Source organism: Aphelocoma coerulescens, chromosome 5, assembly GCF_041296385.1.
Source record: "Aphelocoma coerulescens isolate FSJ_1873_10779 chromosome 5, UR_Acoe_1.0, whole genome shotgun sequence".
Classification (NCBI taxonomy): Eukaryota; Metazoa; Chordata; class Aves; order Passeriformes; family Corvidae; genus Aphelocoma; species Aphelocoma coerulescens.
This window is the reverse complement of record NC_091019.1, coordinates 11,788,859-11,808,736: the sequence shown is the minus strand read 5'-3', so window position 1 is coordinate 11,808,736 and position 19,878 is coordinate 11,788,859. Positions and strand designations below refer to the sequence as shown.

The 19,878-nt window shown below is 37.5% G+C and overlaps 1 protein-coding gene across 5 annotated transcripts in view; it reads right to left on the bottom strand.

Annotated features, from left to right (window-relative positions):
• SPON1 (spondin 1) overlaps positions 1-19,878 on the bottom strand; it is a 294,820-nt gene that overhangs the window by 89,854 nt on the left and 185,088 nt on the right. The window lies entirely within an intron of this gene.

Genomic DNA, 19,878 nt, shown 5'->3' with positions numbered 1-19,878 from the left:
TAATATTTGATTAAGGATATTTTCACAGTTTTTTTCTGATCAGTGGATTTCTCAGCGTGTAGCAAGCATCCCAAAACCAGAATTATTAGCAGATTTTTTCCTTCCACCTTATGGCAATTAAAGCTTTACATTTCATTCATTTGGTGAGTTCTTTGGGTTGATATTCTTGCAAATATATTTGGGTAAGCCTTAACAGTGTTTTGATTCTTTTTTTCACAATTATTCAATTGACCAGATTGATTAATGCCAAATGAAGAAATAAGGGACTACACGGTTAGACTCAACCTTAAAGTTTTTTCCAACCTAAATGATTCTATGATTCTACATGAAGTACAAAAACAGGATAGATATGACAAATTTTTAGGCCATATTAAAAAAAAAAAAATCAGAATAAAAAATAAATGCCGCAAAGATTCCTACTAAAGATTCCTAAATCTATGACATTGCAGCTTCTACACTGGTTCATTTCTTGCCATATATGGATGCAATAATGTCATTTAGGACTGCATTAAGGTCTTCAATTAATTAAACTGCCTGATTTCTACAGTCACCACCTTACAGAATAGAAACAAAACCAGGGAACCTAATTTTTTGGCCACAACAAAAGTGGAGAAAGCAGGCTTGGGTTTCTTAGTACTGCTCCCCCATGTTCTCTTTCCCACCTCCAGGGTGCCAGATCATCCTTTTCTTTTTAGATTTCCTGCTCAGACCTGTTTGGAAGGAAATGAGAAAGCAAGGCAGGCTGTGAATATTTATTTCCACAAGTGGTTTTGCAGGAACCCCGAGTCAAACTGTGAATGCTCAATGCACTGAACATCAGTCTTGCAGTCCACAGCACCCTAACAGAAAGAAAAGTAACCTGGGTTAATCCTATCAGGCATTCAAATAACAAAAAAAAGTTATCCTAGAATATAAAAAGTGCCAATGCTAAACAAGTGTTTTGGAAAGGCATAAATGTGCATAAAAGCTGCATTTACAGGTAGTCAATAATCTTATTAGATGAAGGCTCTGCTGTCTCTTCTAGAGAAACATGATGACTCCCACCTTCAGTAAAGCACTCAGAGAAAAAACACCTTTATTCTGGTAGATAAGACAGCCTGTATTTATGTTCTTAGATAAAATTAAACATTGTATTATTGTCATATATATATACATCTATATCTATATATATCATGGAATGTACTCCAAAAGAAGAATTATGAAAAGAGCAATAGAGCTTTTGTCAATTATTTCATAAAGAATTAAAATTTCAGCGTGATAGAGAACAAAATGGGGCAATTAATATAAAATACAATAGATAAAACCAGGAACAAGATAGTTACTATTCCTATCGATACTGGAGTAGAGTGAAGAAGAAAATAATATTTGTTACAGGACAGAATGGGAAAATAAATAGGATTGGTAGAGACCTTATGAATATTAAATTTTGCACAGGGAAACCTGGTGTTTGAAGGTGTCCTGGGCTCCCTAGGGCATGATTAGGTTATAAAATGACCACTTAAAACCAAAATTTTAAAGCTTGTACAGTGTGATGATGCTAGGAAAATAAAATGTTTCACATACATTCTCCAAGAATCACTGACTTGAATGTTGGCAATAAGGATGGCAGGACAAGATATTTGTTCATTTGATCATAAAGGAAGAGAAGACCCAACAGCAGGAGTGACATAATTTTAGGCACACTCAGCATACAGAATGGAAAGCAGCAGCGAACCCGAGGTTCTACATTAACTTTAATGACCAAGAAAAGAAAATTTTAAAAGCTGAGAAAATGAGACTGTAATACATAAAGAAATTAACAGGCTTATTCCAATGACCAGCAACATTTTCAATTTAACCACCGAAGCCAATCGTGGCGTGGTTTAAATCAGCATGACTTCAGTCACTAACTATGGTTGTATTTTTGCACTCACTGAAAACTTGATCCCTAAACTCAACCATCTAGAGGACAGCCACAATCCAGTCACTGGGGAGACTTAAATCTTGAGAAATATTACTGATATATCTGAGAATTATAAGATGACCTGAACATGCTGACTAAAGAAATTGAAAGTTGTTACCTGAAGCACAAGAAGCATAATAAAAGGCTCAGCTATGACATTAACATTCGGGGTCCATAATTTTGCAGTTCTGCATTTTTGGAGATAAATAGCAATCTTCCATAATTCTTGACAATATGTAAGGGAAATGGGAAAACTTTTGTTGGTGATGCATGGAGAATTAATGAAATCAGATAATCACTAATCTGCTTTATTGGTTCTGAGGCAGTTGAGGAATCCATATGTCAATCTAACAGGCTCTCTGACATAAACCTGACAATACCCATTTCATGAGATGGTCATTGTCTGAACCAGGTCTGTCCTTCAACAAAGTTGATTTCTTTTAAAATATTTGAGTTTTATTACCTGAATAACAGTCTGAGACCCCTTTGGCTGGGAGATGAGTTTATTTTAGCTCAGTCCCTCTTACCAAATCAATTCCATAATGGGGATTCATCCTGACCTGACAGACCTCTGACTGCAAGGGCACCTCTGTCTTGGTGAGAGCCACAGTCAGAGACAGTCTCACCACAAGGTTCTCCTGAACTGTTTCATTCTCTCAAGTCTCCCAGCCCAGGGCAAAAGGGACAGGGGTAATGCTGCTTCTGTATTTTACCAAAGTTCAAAATGAGATTCTGCCTTCATTTGGACAGAAAAGTGAGAGCAGTGGAAGATGCTCTAATGGCTCAAGCTCCACTTAGAAATATGAGGGGGGAAAGCAGGAATCCTTCTCTGGCACTTCAGGAAAGTGTTTTATATTGTTCTGGTAGGAAATACTAACATAATAAGTGTCTGAACATGACTACAGCACAAAAGCAAGCTTGAAGTTTGCTTCACGAAGCAGAGAGCCTGAAAGGCAGCATCTCTCTGCGTTGTGCCTCTCTGCCCTTCTCTCAGAGGAAGATAGTTCATCTGCATCTTTCTCCTCTAACCTCCTGACAGTCTTCCCTAATTATCTTCACCTAACACAAATTCGTTTTCACTTTCCACCCTTTGTTCAGGTTTGCTCAGTAGTTTTCAGATTTACAGCTGACAGATGAACAGCACAATCACGTAAACTGCAGTTTCTTAGGAAACCAATCTAAAAATGAACACCTAGGCTTTTCAGATATTTTAACCACAGTGTTACAGTTCAAGATCCATGCTAAAGAAGAATGAATACATGTGACAAAGAAAAGTAACCATTCAGGTCCTCTGAGAAGCTGAGGTCTCATTTGTGTTCCCATGCCCTGGCCTCTGTAATTGATAGATGCAGAACACAGTGCATGCTGTGGGGAATTTAAATACTCAACAGCTTAAGGAAGGGACCACAGTGCACTGAAGATACATATATATATATATAATATTGGAGCCAGCAGGAGGCAAGCTGCTTCCGAGTCATATTTTACCCTAAAATACTTGGTGAAGAACACAGGGATGAGTCTTGGGGTTAGAGACTTGTTTAAAGAGTAAAGAAGGGTGTAAATTATGGACAGATGGGAGGTTATATACAGTTGAAAATCTTGCTGTTTTATGAAAGCTATTACAGCCTTCAAGGTCTTACTCAAAATCTCAAGGACTTGGGTGACTTTTAAAATTTTCTCTTTTTCTAAGGAAAGATCCACTTCTTTTATTTGTAGCCCAATAGCTGGAAATATAAATGTATAATCAAAAAATGAGCACTTACAGAAAGAGGAAGGTTCCTGTTCTTCTAAACCTCATTTTCCCCTGTTCTTACATATTGATTTCAAAACAACTTTCACGACATTGAATGTTTGGTTTCTTCCTTTTTTTTTTTTTCTGGTTAAAACTATATATTGTGTTAAAACTGTATGACTAAGGGACACACTAATTTGTTGTGGAATATACAAAGCAATAAATAGGTTTGGAAGATAGGTAAATTACGAAAATAGTTAAGGCACTCGATAACCATAAAGAAAATTCTATTTATTCCAAGCAGTTCTATTCCAAAGCATTAACATTTTTTTCCATTATATATGATCGGATAAGACAGACAGAAAAACCTACAATGAATGAAGATAATAAAGGAATAAAGGTCTTGTATCCCTAAATTACATGGCACAATGAAGTTCCATGACCAAAGACTTTTCATTGTTTCTCTATGAATTACTCTGAAGAAATACTTTAAGTTAAGAATTTGAGAAGTGCAAAGATTTCTGAAGAAAAAGCAATTTCTTGATACATAAAAATATACCTTTAATCGATATTTTTTTATTTTTAATGGATTTTTTTTTTTACATGTGGCAACTGCACACTATTTATAATGCACATTAGGTCGCCCACAATTTCCCCACATAAAAAGCTGTCTCACCTGTATTTGGAACTTTTTTGTTTTACTTGGATTCATAAGACTCACTAAACAATCTGGTTATGAACTTTATACCCCCATTAGAAAATCAAGATAGATATAAGAGACGTCTGGTTATAAACTATTTGACTGAAACAATCAAATAGTTTAGACTTTTTTTACATTTGCTTTTCACAAGGAAGCATTATTTCACACTTGGCTGTATGAAGCAGTTGTAAAATAAAAGTGATTTTGTTACAATGAGACATACCCTATGTTGAGCCCTCACGTTTCACCTCACAGTCAATGTTAACAGCTGTGTTGTGATTTGCTGAAGTGAGGAATCAGTGATACAAAACCAGATAATAACTCTCATGCTAGCTGTAACAGCAGAAAAAAAAAGACTTTGTAAAGCACCTGAGAACTCTTTTTGAAATAAAAGATGCAGCTCTTGAGGAAAATAGAAGGCAACAGGCATTTCCCTGAATAACCCTGATCATATTCCTGCTCAATCTATAATATATGAATTTCAAGTACTACCAAGTAGCACATTCTTATAGTTACTTTTTTTTTTAAACTCTCTTAATGGATTTTGTTAAATCAGGAAGAGCTACGTACAACTCAAAGGTTTATTATCCTGTGCTAGGTTTTTCTTGTGATTGACACTTTTTTCACTTTTTGACAAAATTCATAAATATTAAGGTTCACCTTAGACTATTTCAATCTTGCTTCAATTACCATCATCTGTTAATACCGCATGTGTGACATGACAAGAATATCACTCCCTGAAAGCTGTTCACTCTCAGCCAATTTTGCAATTGTCTCTGGCAAATTATTGCATTAAGTGCATTTCCCACCTTTCCAACAGGAGCCCAGTGCAAAAGCTGATAGGCACCAATAGGCTCACACCTTTCTAATTCATCTACACACGATCCTGTCACACTCAACACACTACAGGACCTCCCAATTAGATTTATTTAACTATTTTAGAGGTGAAACAAAATTGTGTCTGTCGCACATGAATAAGGCACAACAGAGCATTTCAGTACAATGAGCTTCCATTGCTGCATCAAGGCATGCTCTGTTTTGAGATGAAGCCAGAGCTGACTCAGAAGAAACAGGTGATTAAACTTCAGTCTAACTGCTCACTATTTGCACATTCAAAATACTAATTGTTTCAAAAAGAAGGTGAGTATAGCAAAATCTAAAGAAAAGAAGGTATGCACAGCAGAAATACCTTAACTTCACAGTCATGGCACTTTTATGGTTCAGAATTTTTATGGTTCAGACTGTTTCCTGGGAAACATGTTTGAAAAAAATATTCAAGAGCAATTAGGTCCACAGATTTATGTATGTTTAGAAATTCCCTGTCAAGGAGGAAGATAAGGTATTTGAAGTACTGACAGGTTCTAGCAGCCAGACAGAATGGGGACGGATAAAGGCATGAAAATTTGCTGAAGTCTTTTAAAATAAAGTAATTCCTCACACAGTAGTATTAAAGTCCTACTGCTGTTAGTCTGCATTGTCAGCAAACACCTTAATGAGGAGGTCACAGACAAGCTGCTTTATTCTACTAGCACCATTAAGCCTATTAAATTTATTTCCACCTTATTGACACAGTTTTGCATTTGAAAGCGGGTTCCAATGGCATGAAGCCACTCAAGAGTTATTAACATTCAAACAAAAGTCTAATTTCACAGGAGGCCAAAGGTTCTGAGGCTAAGAACCAGTGCTAGGAGGGAGGCATATATGCACTAATAACTTTTCCATGGAGAAGTAAAGCCCTTTTCTGTCTGTAACGTGAGAGGATATGAAACAGGCTGACATGTTGTGCTTACAGCCCCACACGCTCAGATCTTGTAGTGATCAGAGCTGTGTGAGCAGCAGACAACCAAGGATGGATCTGCAGAACTGCTCCCCACATCTTCCCTTCATGTCAAGAACAAGCAGGGCTCAGTGCTGGCCTCACCTCTTTGGTTGATTGAGGGTGGCAAGAGTGGTGCAACTACAAGGTCAACACAGAAGCTAAAAACACTTGATGATGGGGAAGAAAACATACACAGAAAACTTCTTGTGCCACAGCTGCAGCTAAGCACAGTAACATTCTTACAACCCAAGAAATGATATTAAAAAATTTCCTTCATTTATATAGTTCTTTTTAGATTTTATTGTCTTGCAGTTGGCAGGGCTATCAGGGCTGAAATCCTCTCACAGGTGATTCAAACTAAAATCTATTGATGTTTGTAGGGATCTTAATTTAAAGTTGTGTCTGGCACTGTAGCAGTTGTTTCTTTTCTAAAAAAAAAAAAAAAAAAAAAAAACAACAAAAAAACAAGACAAAACCAAAATTGCTTGACTAACCAAGATTCTTTTCACTCTGTTTTCTCCTGGGCTTCACACTGTGATTTAGAAAGAATGTGTGCATTGGAAAAAGAAGGGAAGAATGGCTTCCAAGGTAAGAGAGAAATGATCTTCTATCAGGTTTGTTTTGGGAGCATCAGCACAGTAGGCAGAGGCTAATATGTGACAGTGATTCAGGAAATTTGCTTGGGGGAATCCTGCCTATCAAGACTCCAAGTGGACTCCCTCTGCAAGGCTGGGAAATCTGCTGTTTGCCAGTACCATTTTCATTACTGTGACATGAGCCTAGCAGTTACTGCTTCAGCAGAACCAGACTTGTCCTTAACTGTCTTCCATCATCTCTCACAGAGATTTCATCTTCCTCAACACAAATTTTGTTCTACAAGCCAAATTATTTTGGCTCCTCTTCTATGCCACATTAAATCTGTGGATTCCCTCCCAGTGTTGGTCGTATCAGGTGGGTGTGACATTTTTCATTCATATTCTTTCTGTTGGTCATTTCCATGCAAGAAATCAATTTTCTACTCCCATCACAATCAAAATCAGTTTAGCAAAAAAAAACAGAATTAGGATGAAAATAGGAACCTGTTGGAAGCATCAATATTTAAAATAATATATTTATGTTCTTAACTTGAAGTGCGTGGGTTTGTTTGAAATCACTAATTCTATATATTACTCCATCACACAGTAGAGATGGTGCATGTTCAGATGCTCCTTTGAGAACCATAAAATATAACAGCAAAGCTAGGGAAATAAAAAAGAAAAGAAAACATTAAAAAGCAACCTATTTTACCAATATGAAACCTTGTGAAAACCTAGGATGAATTAGATGAGCTTTTCTGCCCCAAAAAAAGCAGAAGTTTAGAATTTTGCTCAAACCACTTTATCTGTGCCCAGTTCTTTGTACCTACACTGGGGATAAGAGCAGGTCCTGGCCTTTAAGATGTGCCATAAGACAAAAGACATTTTGAATGGAGTCTTCAGGCAACAGCAGAAGCAGTGGTCATCAAATAAATCCTGCAGGTAATGTATGGCTATTAAAAGAAACCAAGCAATTAATGAGACAGGCTTGGATTTCTCTCTCCTGTGCCCAAGTCCTAAGCAATTACAGGGGGAGCAAGAGCAGAACCACATCCAAGAGCTATGGTGTGCTCTGATGCAAATAAAACAATTAGGAACCAAGGAATTAATAAAGCCTTCATTTGTGTCACATCTGAAATATCTAACCAATATAACTGGTTTTAATTTGACATTTCTTTCTAGGGCATACGACAGGAATTTAATTAAATCAATACATTTCTCCTCGATGTTAAGTATCCCTTTTTTTCATGTCTATACTTGCATCTTGACCATTATTAAACTCAGTAACTCAAGTCAAGTAAATGTGAAAACTTAGAGGAAAAGCCTCTGATAAGTAGACAATTACGTACAAGGGATTTTTTTTTTCTGTTTTCAAATACTATTTTTGTTTCAGTGGAGAAAACTTTAACAGCTTCTAGAGCTGTTTATCAAGAAGGAGGATATTGGGGAATAAATAATTATGGAAATAATATGCAAGTGGATGACAAATTCACTGAAAGTTTTCTGATAAATACCTCATCTTGTTTGCAAAGCTCACAGGTGAAATTTTGGGAAATGTGTATAGGAAAACCCAAAATGCTACCAGGTGAATGTTTTGATGGGCATCCTTGAAATTTTATCTTAATTTAGGACAAGTTGTCCTACATGACAGTGAAAATGTCTTCTTCATGGGACAAAGGTCCCGTAAACCAGTTATTTTTTATAAATACATCTGAAGAGAGAAACTCTTTAATTTAATACTGAGAAGACTTTGGTTTGATTCTGTGGATGAAATTGTGAGTATGAATCAACACTCAAAGACCAACATCCACAAAACTCACAGCAACACACCACAATTCTCATTTTAAGATTTTGCTCTGTATAAACAGAGTCCCAGAAAAAGGAAAAGAGAGGGAACAAGAGCTCTATTCTTTACTTGGAAAAGAAGGAAACAAGATGGGCTCTTTGCTGCTATGCTCCAGGAAAGTATGAAATCTCATTGGAATGGGAAAATAAAGCTGCAATATTAAACCCTCACAAGTACAAAATGGAAGGTATGGATGCAAAAGCTGGTGGTTCCCTTCCACCAGCAACCAAAATAGCTGCAGAAAAGTTTATTATCAGTGCTTAAATCAGACAGACTGTTGGGTTAAGTTCTTGCAAGACCACTATATTCTTGATTTGAGGATAAAGCCTTTTTCTAATAATTTTATCTCTAAACTAACTTCATCTACAACCAGCTTCCAATAAAAATCTCCCACAGGTATTAGTCCTTACTTTAATGTGAAAAGGCTCAATCTACCCATTCCTTAGCAACCACTTTGCTCCAGGTATAAAGCAGCCCTATTTCTAGAATCCAAACTGATTGCAGTGATCTGTGTCGTTCCTGAGGAGAACTTACCATTTTTTTGTCATTTGCAAAATAACTTTTTGCCAGCTTTGCACTTCCCAAGGGCACCATAAAGAGGAATGTTTGGGGTTTTTTTCCCTGTATATTTCAATTTGGCCCAATCAGCCTTTTATACTTAAAAAGATGGGGATTTGTATGGTTTTGTTGCTTGGGGTTTTTTTGAAATTTGATATTGAATCCTGAATCAAGGTGAAACAAGTGTAAAAAGCATTCTTGAGAAACGTATTCTGCATTCATCACCATTTAAACAGATCAGGTGAACCAATGCACCTCAATAAGAACAGGATTAAGAAAATAACCAGGCTGAATTATGCTTTTAACTTTAAAAGCGATCATTGTGTTTACCTCCAGAGAGCATTCAGAGAGAAATGGCTGCTATTAAAGTGATGATCTCATCAACACATGGCAGCCTTTCTCTTCTCACTGTCTCTCTTTCTCACTGTGAAGAAAATAGAATTATCCTTCTTCTTGGAGCCCATCTTATTTCCTCACGCCTCACAAACTGGGAGAAATGAAGGCAGTATCATCAAGTGTGAGCTACTGTGGAAAGGACAGGTCAAAATCTTTTCATTCACACTTGCAGATGAGCAACATTTTTAATAGGATTTTAATGAATTCCTACAGAATGTTCCTTCTTCTCTTCAAATAACGATGGAGTGGTTTGCATTTTGCCTTAAAAATATTGGAATGATCCATCTCTCCTTCACTCCTGCATGGGGTATTAAGAGGAGCAGCACACATTTCCTTTCTTGAAGATGAAAGGCACTTAGTAATGTTTTACAAGGCTTTGCAGAAGCACAGACAATATTGACTGTCACAAGAGATCCCTGTCCTGCCTGGCATCACAGGGAATTCACAGGCTGACTGTCAGGAAAGACTGCAGAGCCCAGTGTGGAGGGATGCAATGGCATGGCCAGAGCCAAGGAATCCCGACTGTTTTCTGCCTCAGACAGAAGTCAACACAATTTTATTTGTCCTGATAGAAAAAATAAATAAGAAAATATATTCTACGTTACTCATCCTGTTTAACTACTTAATAGTCTCATTAACTCTTAAGCAACAAGTTCCCATGCAAATTAAACTTGCTCTTTCACCTTCACAATTGGAGTTCAGTCTCAAGCATCCCTGAAAGTCATGTACAGTCAAAAACACCATTCAAAGGCAGTGGCCAAAGAAAAGACCCTTTGACTTAGTTTTTGATTAAAACTGGCACACAATGCTCTTCTTTCACAATTTAGTCTTAGAGATAACACACAATGGAGAGACATCAACGTGAAAAATACTTATTGATGGAGGTAATGAAGTATTTCTCCCAAGCAACCAGGAAAATCTTTACAAATATCTTTGTCCCTAAATTGGTCCAAAATTTAATTCCCAGTTTAGTCTTTGATTTATAACATATGCAAGGCACTTAACCACTCTACTTTTACTCACCAGTAAAAACCTCTATAGCCAATTTGTCTGAGTATTAGGACATTTATTTTCTTAAATATTTTTACATGCTTTGAAACCATTAGATAAACCCTGTGTGAATAGAAAATATTACTGGATATCTCTGTGGGAAAAGCATTCTTGCTTTAAAGATGCCATCCAGGAATTACATCATCAGCTAAACAAAATGTATAAAAAATTATAATCCAGCCTCTCCCCCTGCATTTTGGTATGCTTCACCAACATGTATTACATGCATATATTTTAATTTATTCTCCAAACACCAATAATGAGAAGGAAAGGATGAAAAATCTCTTTTTTCCAAAAAAAATTATAAAATTCAGAGGAGACATGTGACTATCCCAAGGAAAAAATAATGTCAAGCATAGTGGTGACTCAGTAAAGTCCAAGACTACTGCCTAGTCCCAAAATGGATATCCCTTTATTTTCCTATATTTTAAGGTCTTTCTTCTTAATCCCTTAAAAAAACTTGGATCTACATGAGTTCAATTGGCAAAATAGCGAGCTCATCTAAGAGGAATACAACAGGCAGCCCTCAGGCCTGCTGTCCAGCTCAAAATATCCACCAGAACTGAGGTTATTCCATGCCAGCAGCAGCAGCAGGTTAGAAAAACAAAAAAGATCCTCAGCTGCAACCATTGAGACACACAGGTTACTGCTCCTCCCAGCCTCCCATATTCCATAGATCTTTCTCTTAGGTGGAAGTTTGACTGCAGGCACTTCAAGCACAAAGGCAGTGTTGTGTTATGTAGACAATACTCAACTTCCTCTGCTACAAAAAATTAAATTTTACAGGATCACAAAGCACTGATGTTTTTTGTAAAGGACAAGATATTTTTCCTGCTTTATCAAACAGACCTACGGCACAGAGGTAAGAAAAACCATTCATTTCACTGTTATTTGTTTGAGGGGGCTGGTGTCTGTGTTGCTATTTTTGTTTCTCTTAAAGTCACCAGCACATGGGAAATCTTAGAGGCCTTAGTTGCCATCTGGACAGTCAAAACCTGTTAGGAGTATATAGGAATTCGTATAATTTACCTGTAAATTTAACAGTGCTTCACAGTATCTTTTTTTCAGTATACGCTGGCCAAAACAAACTGGAATGGAAACAAAGCCTGGTGTTTCTGAAACAGATGTTATAAAGTCATAAAGGCAAAAATAAAAACTGACAAGGGACTTACAAGCTAGTTTATTATACCTTCCACAGGAAAAAAAAAAAAAAGGTGAAAATTTTTCTCATGTAATACTATAGATGAATGAATGGCTAGCAACTGAATTCTTTCACTTCATTTGAACATCTATTTAAAGAAAAGGATATAAACCTTTCAAACTCTGCCAAGTTCCACAATTAAGTACAAAAGAATGGCCAAATAATGGCACTCACTCTGAGAGAGGTTGAATCATAGGTGCTCTTTGAGAGAAACTTAGAATACAGTCTCAGAAAAAGGTCATACATGTTTACTAAAAGTCTTTTCAGTGCAAATACAGGAAGATTAGAAAGAAAGAGGAGATGAAAAGTAAAGGTGGGACTGAACAGGTAAAGAACTGATTTCCTCAAGTTTGCACAACAAAAACATAAGAAATGGCAGTGCCATTGCAGAAAACATCACAGATAAGTGTCAAAGGATCAAATTATCTTGATTATTTATTGTGAATATAATTGCAGCCCCTGTCTCCAGTGGAGCTCCACTGAGGTGATCAAGCTGCTTACTGCAGTTCTGTCAGAGCCTCTGTTAGGAGGGGACTCAGGGGCACAGTGACGGGCTTAGGGCATGTGGATGCAGTTGTCCAAAGCCATAAAAAGAAGAGACAGTCACTGACAGTGGGGTCAACACAAGGAACCCAGCAGAGAGTGAGAAGGGCCTCCAGGAAGGATACTGATGGTGACTCTGGAAGAGCTAGTGTCTTCTGAAGATTATTCTACAATGTTGACAAGAGTGACACATATCCAATCATACCGCTAAGTGGAGCACAAGTAATCAGCTAATTACCTGTTTTACATAATGAGTGAGGGACGTGCTTTCACCCAAGGAAAACTGATAAAAGGAAGAAATATCATTTGCCATAAGCATCAGAGGGGCTGTGCTTCCAGTCAGTGACAAGGCAGACCAAACTTCAGAGAGAGATGTGTCAAAACACCGAGTCAAGGAGAAAAGAGCACCATCAGCCCAGGCTGGGAGAGGCAGCAGTGCTGAGATCACAACTCAGAACACTGAGCTGCCAGTGTGGGTGGCTGAGCCAGCCCTGGAATGTGGGAGCACTCAGGAAGGGGTCTGCAGCGACAAAACTGAAGCCCTGATGGAATTAAGGGGTTGCTTTGATGGCAAAAATTATCTTAAAGGTTAATTAGCCCTGCATAACCTCACAGCACCCTTGTAGTCCTCCCAAAGTGCCCCTTCTTCCAAAAGTCTCAAGCTCTCCTCTTTTTCCTGAGTTCCAGCCAAAGTTCTCTGTTCAGCCAGGCTGGTCTTGCCCACCAGCTCATCTTTCAGCACAGGGCGTGGCCTGCTCCTGTGCCTTTTAGGACTCCCTTCTTGAAGAATGTCCAGTCTTCCCGGGCTCCTTTGCCCTTCAGGAATGCCTCCAAAAGGACTCTTTTAACCAGTCTCTTAAACAGGCCAAGGTCTGTCCTTCACAAGTCCAGGGCAGCCATTCTGCTAACACCACTCCTTACTTCAAGAATCAAAAATCAAATTTCATGATCACCATTCCCACGACAGTCTCCAACCAAATAAAATCACAGAATTCCATGATAGCACACCAGACTTCTTGGGGAAAAGGGCTTTTCCCTCAGAAGACCTCAAGAATTACAGACATTAACACCATCATTAAAAAAGCCAATATGATAAACATAGGCTAGAATATCCCAAAGCTTTTCATTACAATTCTGGATGTTATCAATTTGTTAATTACTTCAGTAATTTCAGGACAGAAAAAATTGGCACAGAACCACACTGACAGAGGGATCTCACATTCATTAACAATCAAAACTAGTGAATATTGATACTTCTCTGAATGTCTGGGAACACTGTGACCTTGGAGCCATGACATTATTAATAAAGACATAATCAATAAAATAAATATGACTGCAATTTCTCCTGATAATAATTACTCAGTCATTAATACCATATTTCTTTTGCAAAGTTTCTCTAGCTTGGTGGGCAGTAAACATGACCCTTACTGACAAGAGCATCTTTGCAGTTATGCTGCTGCATGCATTTTATGTATTTTATACCTTTTATCAGTCAATTATAAAATAGAAGTATCCTTGATGCCCTTTGAAAATTGCTTTTACTGTTTGAAACATTCTCTTTTTCTCCCTTTGAAGGAAAGAGCATTGGAGAAAAGTAATGAGGGACTACAGTGAGTAAGGGAAACACACTATTCTGCAAGCCTAAATTTCTAAACATAAACTTTGGGGTTTGTTGCATGATTGAACACCTCTTTGCAAGCAAAATTTATGCTTGCACACTGAAAATTGGGTTATTTAATATCTTTACATACTCATATTCTCCACTGTTATTTGAACAAGAAATATATATATATATAGAATATGATCTTTGACATTTTAATTAAAACCTATTAAAAATTCTATAGCAAGCAATAAAGTTTAAATTGTCTCTCTAATTTTAACCTGCATTGCAACTGTGTCCTGAATTCATATAACCATGGAAAAAAAACTTTCACAGAGAAGAGCATGGGCTGAGCAAAACATTCTGGGCCTGACACCTAATTAAGTTATACTTCCTCCAATGAAGAAAGTTCTTCATTTAGTACTGTGTGTTACAGTGGTTCAGGGCTATATGTAAAGGACCATCAAAAATGTACCTGAAGGCAAAGTCAATCTTTATATTTGACAGCTCTTTTGCAGTAAGTAGCAAAGTGAATATTTTACTGCTTTATGATCTAATGACCATTCTGTTTAATCTTAATGGAGCAAAGATGAGCAAGAAAATATGCTTAGGGGATACACTAATACATCAATTATGGAGAGTGGGAAAGTACTTTAAAAAAGTACCAGTAATCTATTGTAAATGAACATCTCAATAAGCACTCCTAGCCACAGGGAGAGTTGAAAGAGATGCATTAAAAATCTAGTCAGATTCTGCTCATTACAGATATGTTCTTCTCAGCTCTTAAGTAATGCAGCAATCACATAATTAACTTTTGAAAAGAGAAGCATTTAAAACAACTTGTATCTATGGAACACTGCAGGCTTTCTCCTTATTTTGTTCAGTGAAAATGAACTTTTCCATCTACTTTCCCTAGCATTGCTGCAGAAGGGCTGAGGCAGAGTGGCATTTCTCCTGAAGGTACTGCAAAAGTATAAACACGATTCCATAAACCAAGCAGATACTAATTTTTGGTCAAAAGAACAGGTAAAGAAAGATAAATAAACTTGTATCCTGCTTCACTGTAAACACACTATCCCATATCAAAGTAGGTACTTGTCTCCCCTGTAATTTCATCCTGAAATGATGACCTGAATGTTACATGGGAAGGTTTTAGCTTCTTAAATAATTTTGATTTAGACCTCAGTCGTGTCAGGTGACATGAGATCACACAGCCCAAAAGATCTGTACATCCCAAACCCACACACTATCTCCAAGGAAAAAGTTTACAGAACTTTCTGAGTGAAATCAGGCCTGCTGTGAAAATGTGAAGAACTAATTCAAGTGCTTAAAATGATGAGGAGCCTCTCAACTGAATCTAAAGAGCTGCACTGATACTACGTGCCATAATTCAGGGAAAGAGGCCTTTACTCAGGAGCTCTCAGGACAGGGAACTCTGGATTCTTATCTTCACAGAATGGCTTCAGTTAGAAGGGATCTTAAAGATCATCTCATTCCCACAGGCAGAGACACCTTCCACTAGCCCAGGTTGCTCAGAGCCACATCCAACCTGCCTTGCACACTTGCAGGGATCCAGGGGCAGCCACAGCCTGTCTGGCCAATCTGTGCCAGGGCCTCACCACCCTCACAGTAAAGAATTTTTTCCTAATAGCCAATCTAAACCCTTTAAGTTTGAAGCCATTCCCCCTTCTCCTGTCACTACATGTTCTTGTAAATAGTCTCTCCCCATCCTTCTCCTACTTTGAACTTGTCTGCAAAAGCCCCAATGAGCTACTGCAGGATAAATCGCCTGTCAGAACTGTTACTCTGCTCTAGAACCCCTTTGTGCAGCTTCCTTCCTTTGCTTGCTGTCTTTCAGTGTCTTGGAACACTACTAAGCTAAAACACAGGGAAGCCACCTCTCCAGGACACCTTTCCAGCTGAGGAGTTAAAGCAGCCCAGCTGCTGTGGGTTAAACTCAGTCCAAGCCTCACATGCCCAGGCTGTCCCAGGCAGAGGAGTCTCCAGTGTGCCAACATGGACTGACTCACCCAGGCAGGCTCCCGACTGAATTCAGAAACAGGAGTATCACTGACATGAATGTGACATGCACTAATTCTGCCCAACATTTTATGGAGAGAAAAAGAAACAGGAAATATTAAAAGTGGCACTTGACAGATAATTTACTGACAGGTTTTTTGTCTTATGAATAGGTGTCTACCGTGGGTATATTTCTTTGCCCGTATAACTCAAATGAAACCTTCTTATTTGGCTAATAACATAGCAAACCTTAATTTTAAGGAGTGATTATTAAAGTGAATTTATATGGGATGTAGAAAAATTGCATTTCCATTTGGAAAATGAAAAAGTCTCTGTACTACAATTCTAAGAAGATCTGTGTGTGGGATTCAAACTCATGTACATTAAAAAAAATTCAACTTTCACTTTCCCATCAACACAAGCTGTTTCATGAGTATTTCAGCACAAATCTTGTCACATAGCTTAAATTACCATGAGATTTTATTTCTTTGCAGTATTATGGATTTTTTTTTAAGCCACGGAGAAATGAAGATGTAGCAATAAGCCTCGGTGGCAAATAATTTTTAAAAATTTCTGGATGTCTTTTTTAATCTAAAGACTGGGGAGATGTGTGCATCTTGGGTTTGAGAAAGCAGATTACTACTATTCATGGCTGTATATTAATCAGTGACAAGTCAGCCCCTTGATAAAAGTGCAAAAGCTAGTGATGCTCAAGCAGATTCTAGACAGTGGATCTGGTTACATTTTTATGTCTAGCTACAGACTTTTGATGTAGTTTACATGGATAATGAACTTACTATAAACAGTTTCCTCATGTCTAAACATTAAACTATGTATATTGAACAGCCATGTATGTTTTTGTATATTATACACATTTTTATACACACACACATTCCACTTTGTGTATATTGCTTTAAGCTAATGATGACAAAGATCTATTTCTTCCTTTAGCTTTTATTTTAAAAGCACGAATCACATCGTGAAGTCTTCAGCAGAATGCACTGCACAGAGCTTTGGAAAGCTGCTTTTAGAGGACCATTCTCAGCTGCTGGAAGAAAAGAAGCAAAGAAATTCACATGTTCTGAAAATTGCTCTGAGAAAGTAAAGCTGTGAGCATGGAGTAACAGCAGTGATGCAGCTGAGTGTTTAAATTGAACTAATTGTTTTGGAAGAACACTAAAATGCTGCATTTTTGTTTTGAAGCATAAATGTAAGGAACAAGAAAAAGTGCACTAAAAAGAGTCTGGGGATTTAAGTCAGTATTGGACTAGAAGTACAAGGGTTTGTCTTCCACCTTCTGCAAACCCATGACAGCCCATTTTCCCTGTCTTCATTCCTCTGACTCTCACAGAAAATTTGCAGTTCTGAGCAAGGTATGCTGAAAATTAAGTTCTTCAAGAAATCATCCATTCTCTTCCACTATCCCTCCACTGTCAAATAATGCAGGAATGTATATCCAAACAAGAGCACTAAAATCCCATCTCATATCATTCAGTTTAAACCCTCCTAAAGCACAAATGCACTCACTCTTTCTGATTCTTGCTTGGTTTATAGGTGCATCTGTCAGATATTCAATAAGCAACCCACAAACCTGCAAATAATATCAGTAATTGATCTGGCTTGTGAATCAAAATAACATCATTAACTGTGTAGCCCAAATGTTCTCTCAGTCTGTAATTTAAAAATGCTTAAAAACTCTTTCTTCTTTCCATAGTTCAACAGAATTCAAAAATAGAATTTTAAAAAATTCTGTTTTCTATGTTGATACTTAAACAAGATACTTTTAAAGCAGCAAATGCACTAAGACTATTGAAAGTATTCAAGAGTACAGTTATAAAGGAAGGAGAGAAGGACAAAAATCATTGCATCCTTAACATCTAAATTAGTATTGCCAACTTATAGGGAATATAGCACAAACAATAATTTTAAGATGCATTCCATTTCTGTAAATACACTAATTTATCCAGTCTCTTAGCTAATTTTTTGTCCTTTCCTAAGATTGAGGAGTATTTTATAGAAGAAACCATATTAAGATGATAGACTAATTTGTCCAAACAAGATGACTCACTATATTGGTAAGGTGTAAGGTGTTTAAACACCCTGAGACAACTCCAGATATAGTGATGGCCTCTTCTCACTCAGAAAGAAGAAAATAAACATTTGAGGTACCCAGTGTTTATCCGTCAACTTCCTTGTTGTGGTACAGCCTAATATCTCCCTTAAATTTCCACATTTTTATTTGAAAACAAGTTTTCTATAGAATATTTCTAGTTATGAATACACCTACTTTTGAGCCCATTGTTTTATATCATTTGCTAAAATATTGGCATCAAATAGGGGTGAATATCAATGAGAGTAACCACTTGCACTGGACCCTCTCTACTCTCGATTGGCTCCTTTCCAGTAACTTCTATATGGCTTCTTTCCCACAGAATGTTCCTGAAATAGCAGAATACACCCCATGCTATAAGTAGGGGTATTTATTTGAAGGTATCACTGACTGAAGCAAGAATATAATAAGCTGAGGTGTGTTTAAAGGAGAGAGCTGACTGAGGGAGAATGCAAAAACATAGTCTTAAAAGGAATCTAGAGTTTGTTACCAGCAGTTAATTACAACAACAGACATTTTCATCCAAGCCTGTGTTAACCCTTGAAGCTGTTTCAGGCTGCAGCATTTATTACAGTCCCTAAATTCATGCGTAAGTTCTTTTCCATCCATATTTGACTGGTGAACTTCAAAGAAACACACAACCTGCAAGCACGTCGTTCTTCCCTGAGCTGAAGTCTAGCCAATAACATTAACCTCCCCCCCCACTAAAAATAAGTATTCCTGCTTCTGGTTTTGACTGACAGAAACTACAACACATTAGAGTCCTTTTGGATTCAGGCTAGAAAAGCAATCCAGGAAAATAAAGTTAAAACTTCATTTCAAGACTTATGAATATCCTCCCTGTTCAGTGTCTTGAACTAATTGATCTATTACATATTAATACAGATGCAACATAATACCCTGAACATTTCTATTCTCTGAACATTAAATGCAGTAAATAAATTTTTAAATCAGTCTCTTGTGATCGAGATATCTCACTGAGAAGAGCTGTCTTGGAAAAGGACACAGGCTAAGTAGTGTTTGTATGTATGATATTTGTACATGATATTTTTCTAACTGTTCTGCTGAAATTTATGTGGAAATAAGCATTTGATACAGAGTGGGAGTTCTGAACTGAGGTTTCTAAGCAAACAACCCCCCAGAAAGTTAATCCCAGAATGACAAACTTTGCATTGTGGGTTATTTCTTTAGTTTTTGTTCATGTTGAAAATTTGTCTGAATAATTAAGCATTTGCAAGTCAAATGAGCTGGTGGGACTCTTCAGCCTCAGCTGTTATTGCATGCTGTTCCTTTGAACAATATTTACAATGCAACAAGAGAGAAAACAAGGAAGATCCTGTGGTTCCTGACAAATGCTGCTAATGAGAGTTCAGACCCTTGTTTAGCCTTTGCAGCATCTCCTTAATAGGCAGCTGAATGCCACCGGCTACTCAGCCACTGCATTTTAATTACAGGTTGAGCCACTGCAGAGGAAACTATTCAGAGAGAAATCGACTGGTCCCTAATTTAATTTTCAGTTGTACTCTGACCCTTAAAAAGCAGACTTTGCTAAAGTCCACAGGAGTTTGGGCAGTGTCTCCCACAGAAGGAGGAGCCCAACCATCTGCTCTGTATGCCTGACAAACAATTCACCATTATTGGTGTTACCTCTTGTGCAGTTTGTGTTACTTAACATTCAACTTGTGTTGCTGCAAGACAGTTCCTGAGTGCCTCAGAGTCACTCAAATGCAGCTGCTCTGCCATGTTAGGATTTAGAGCTGCCATTCCAAACCAGAGTAGTTGCAATT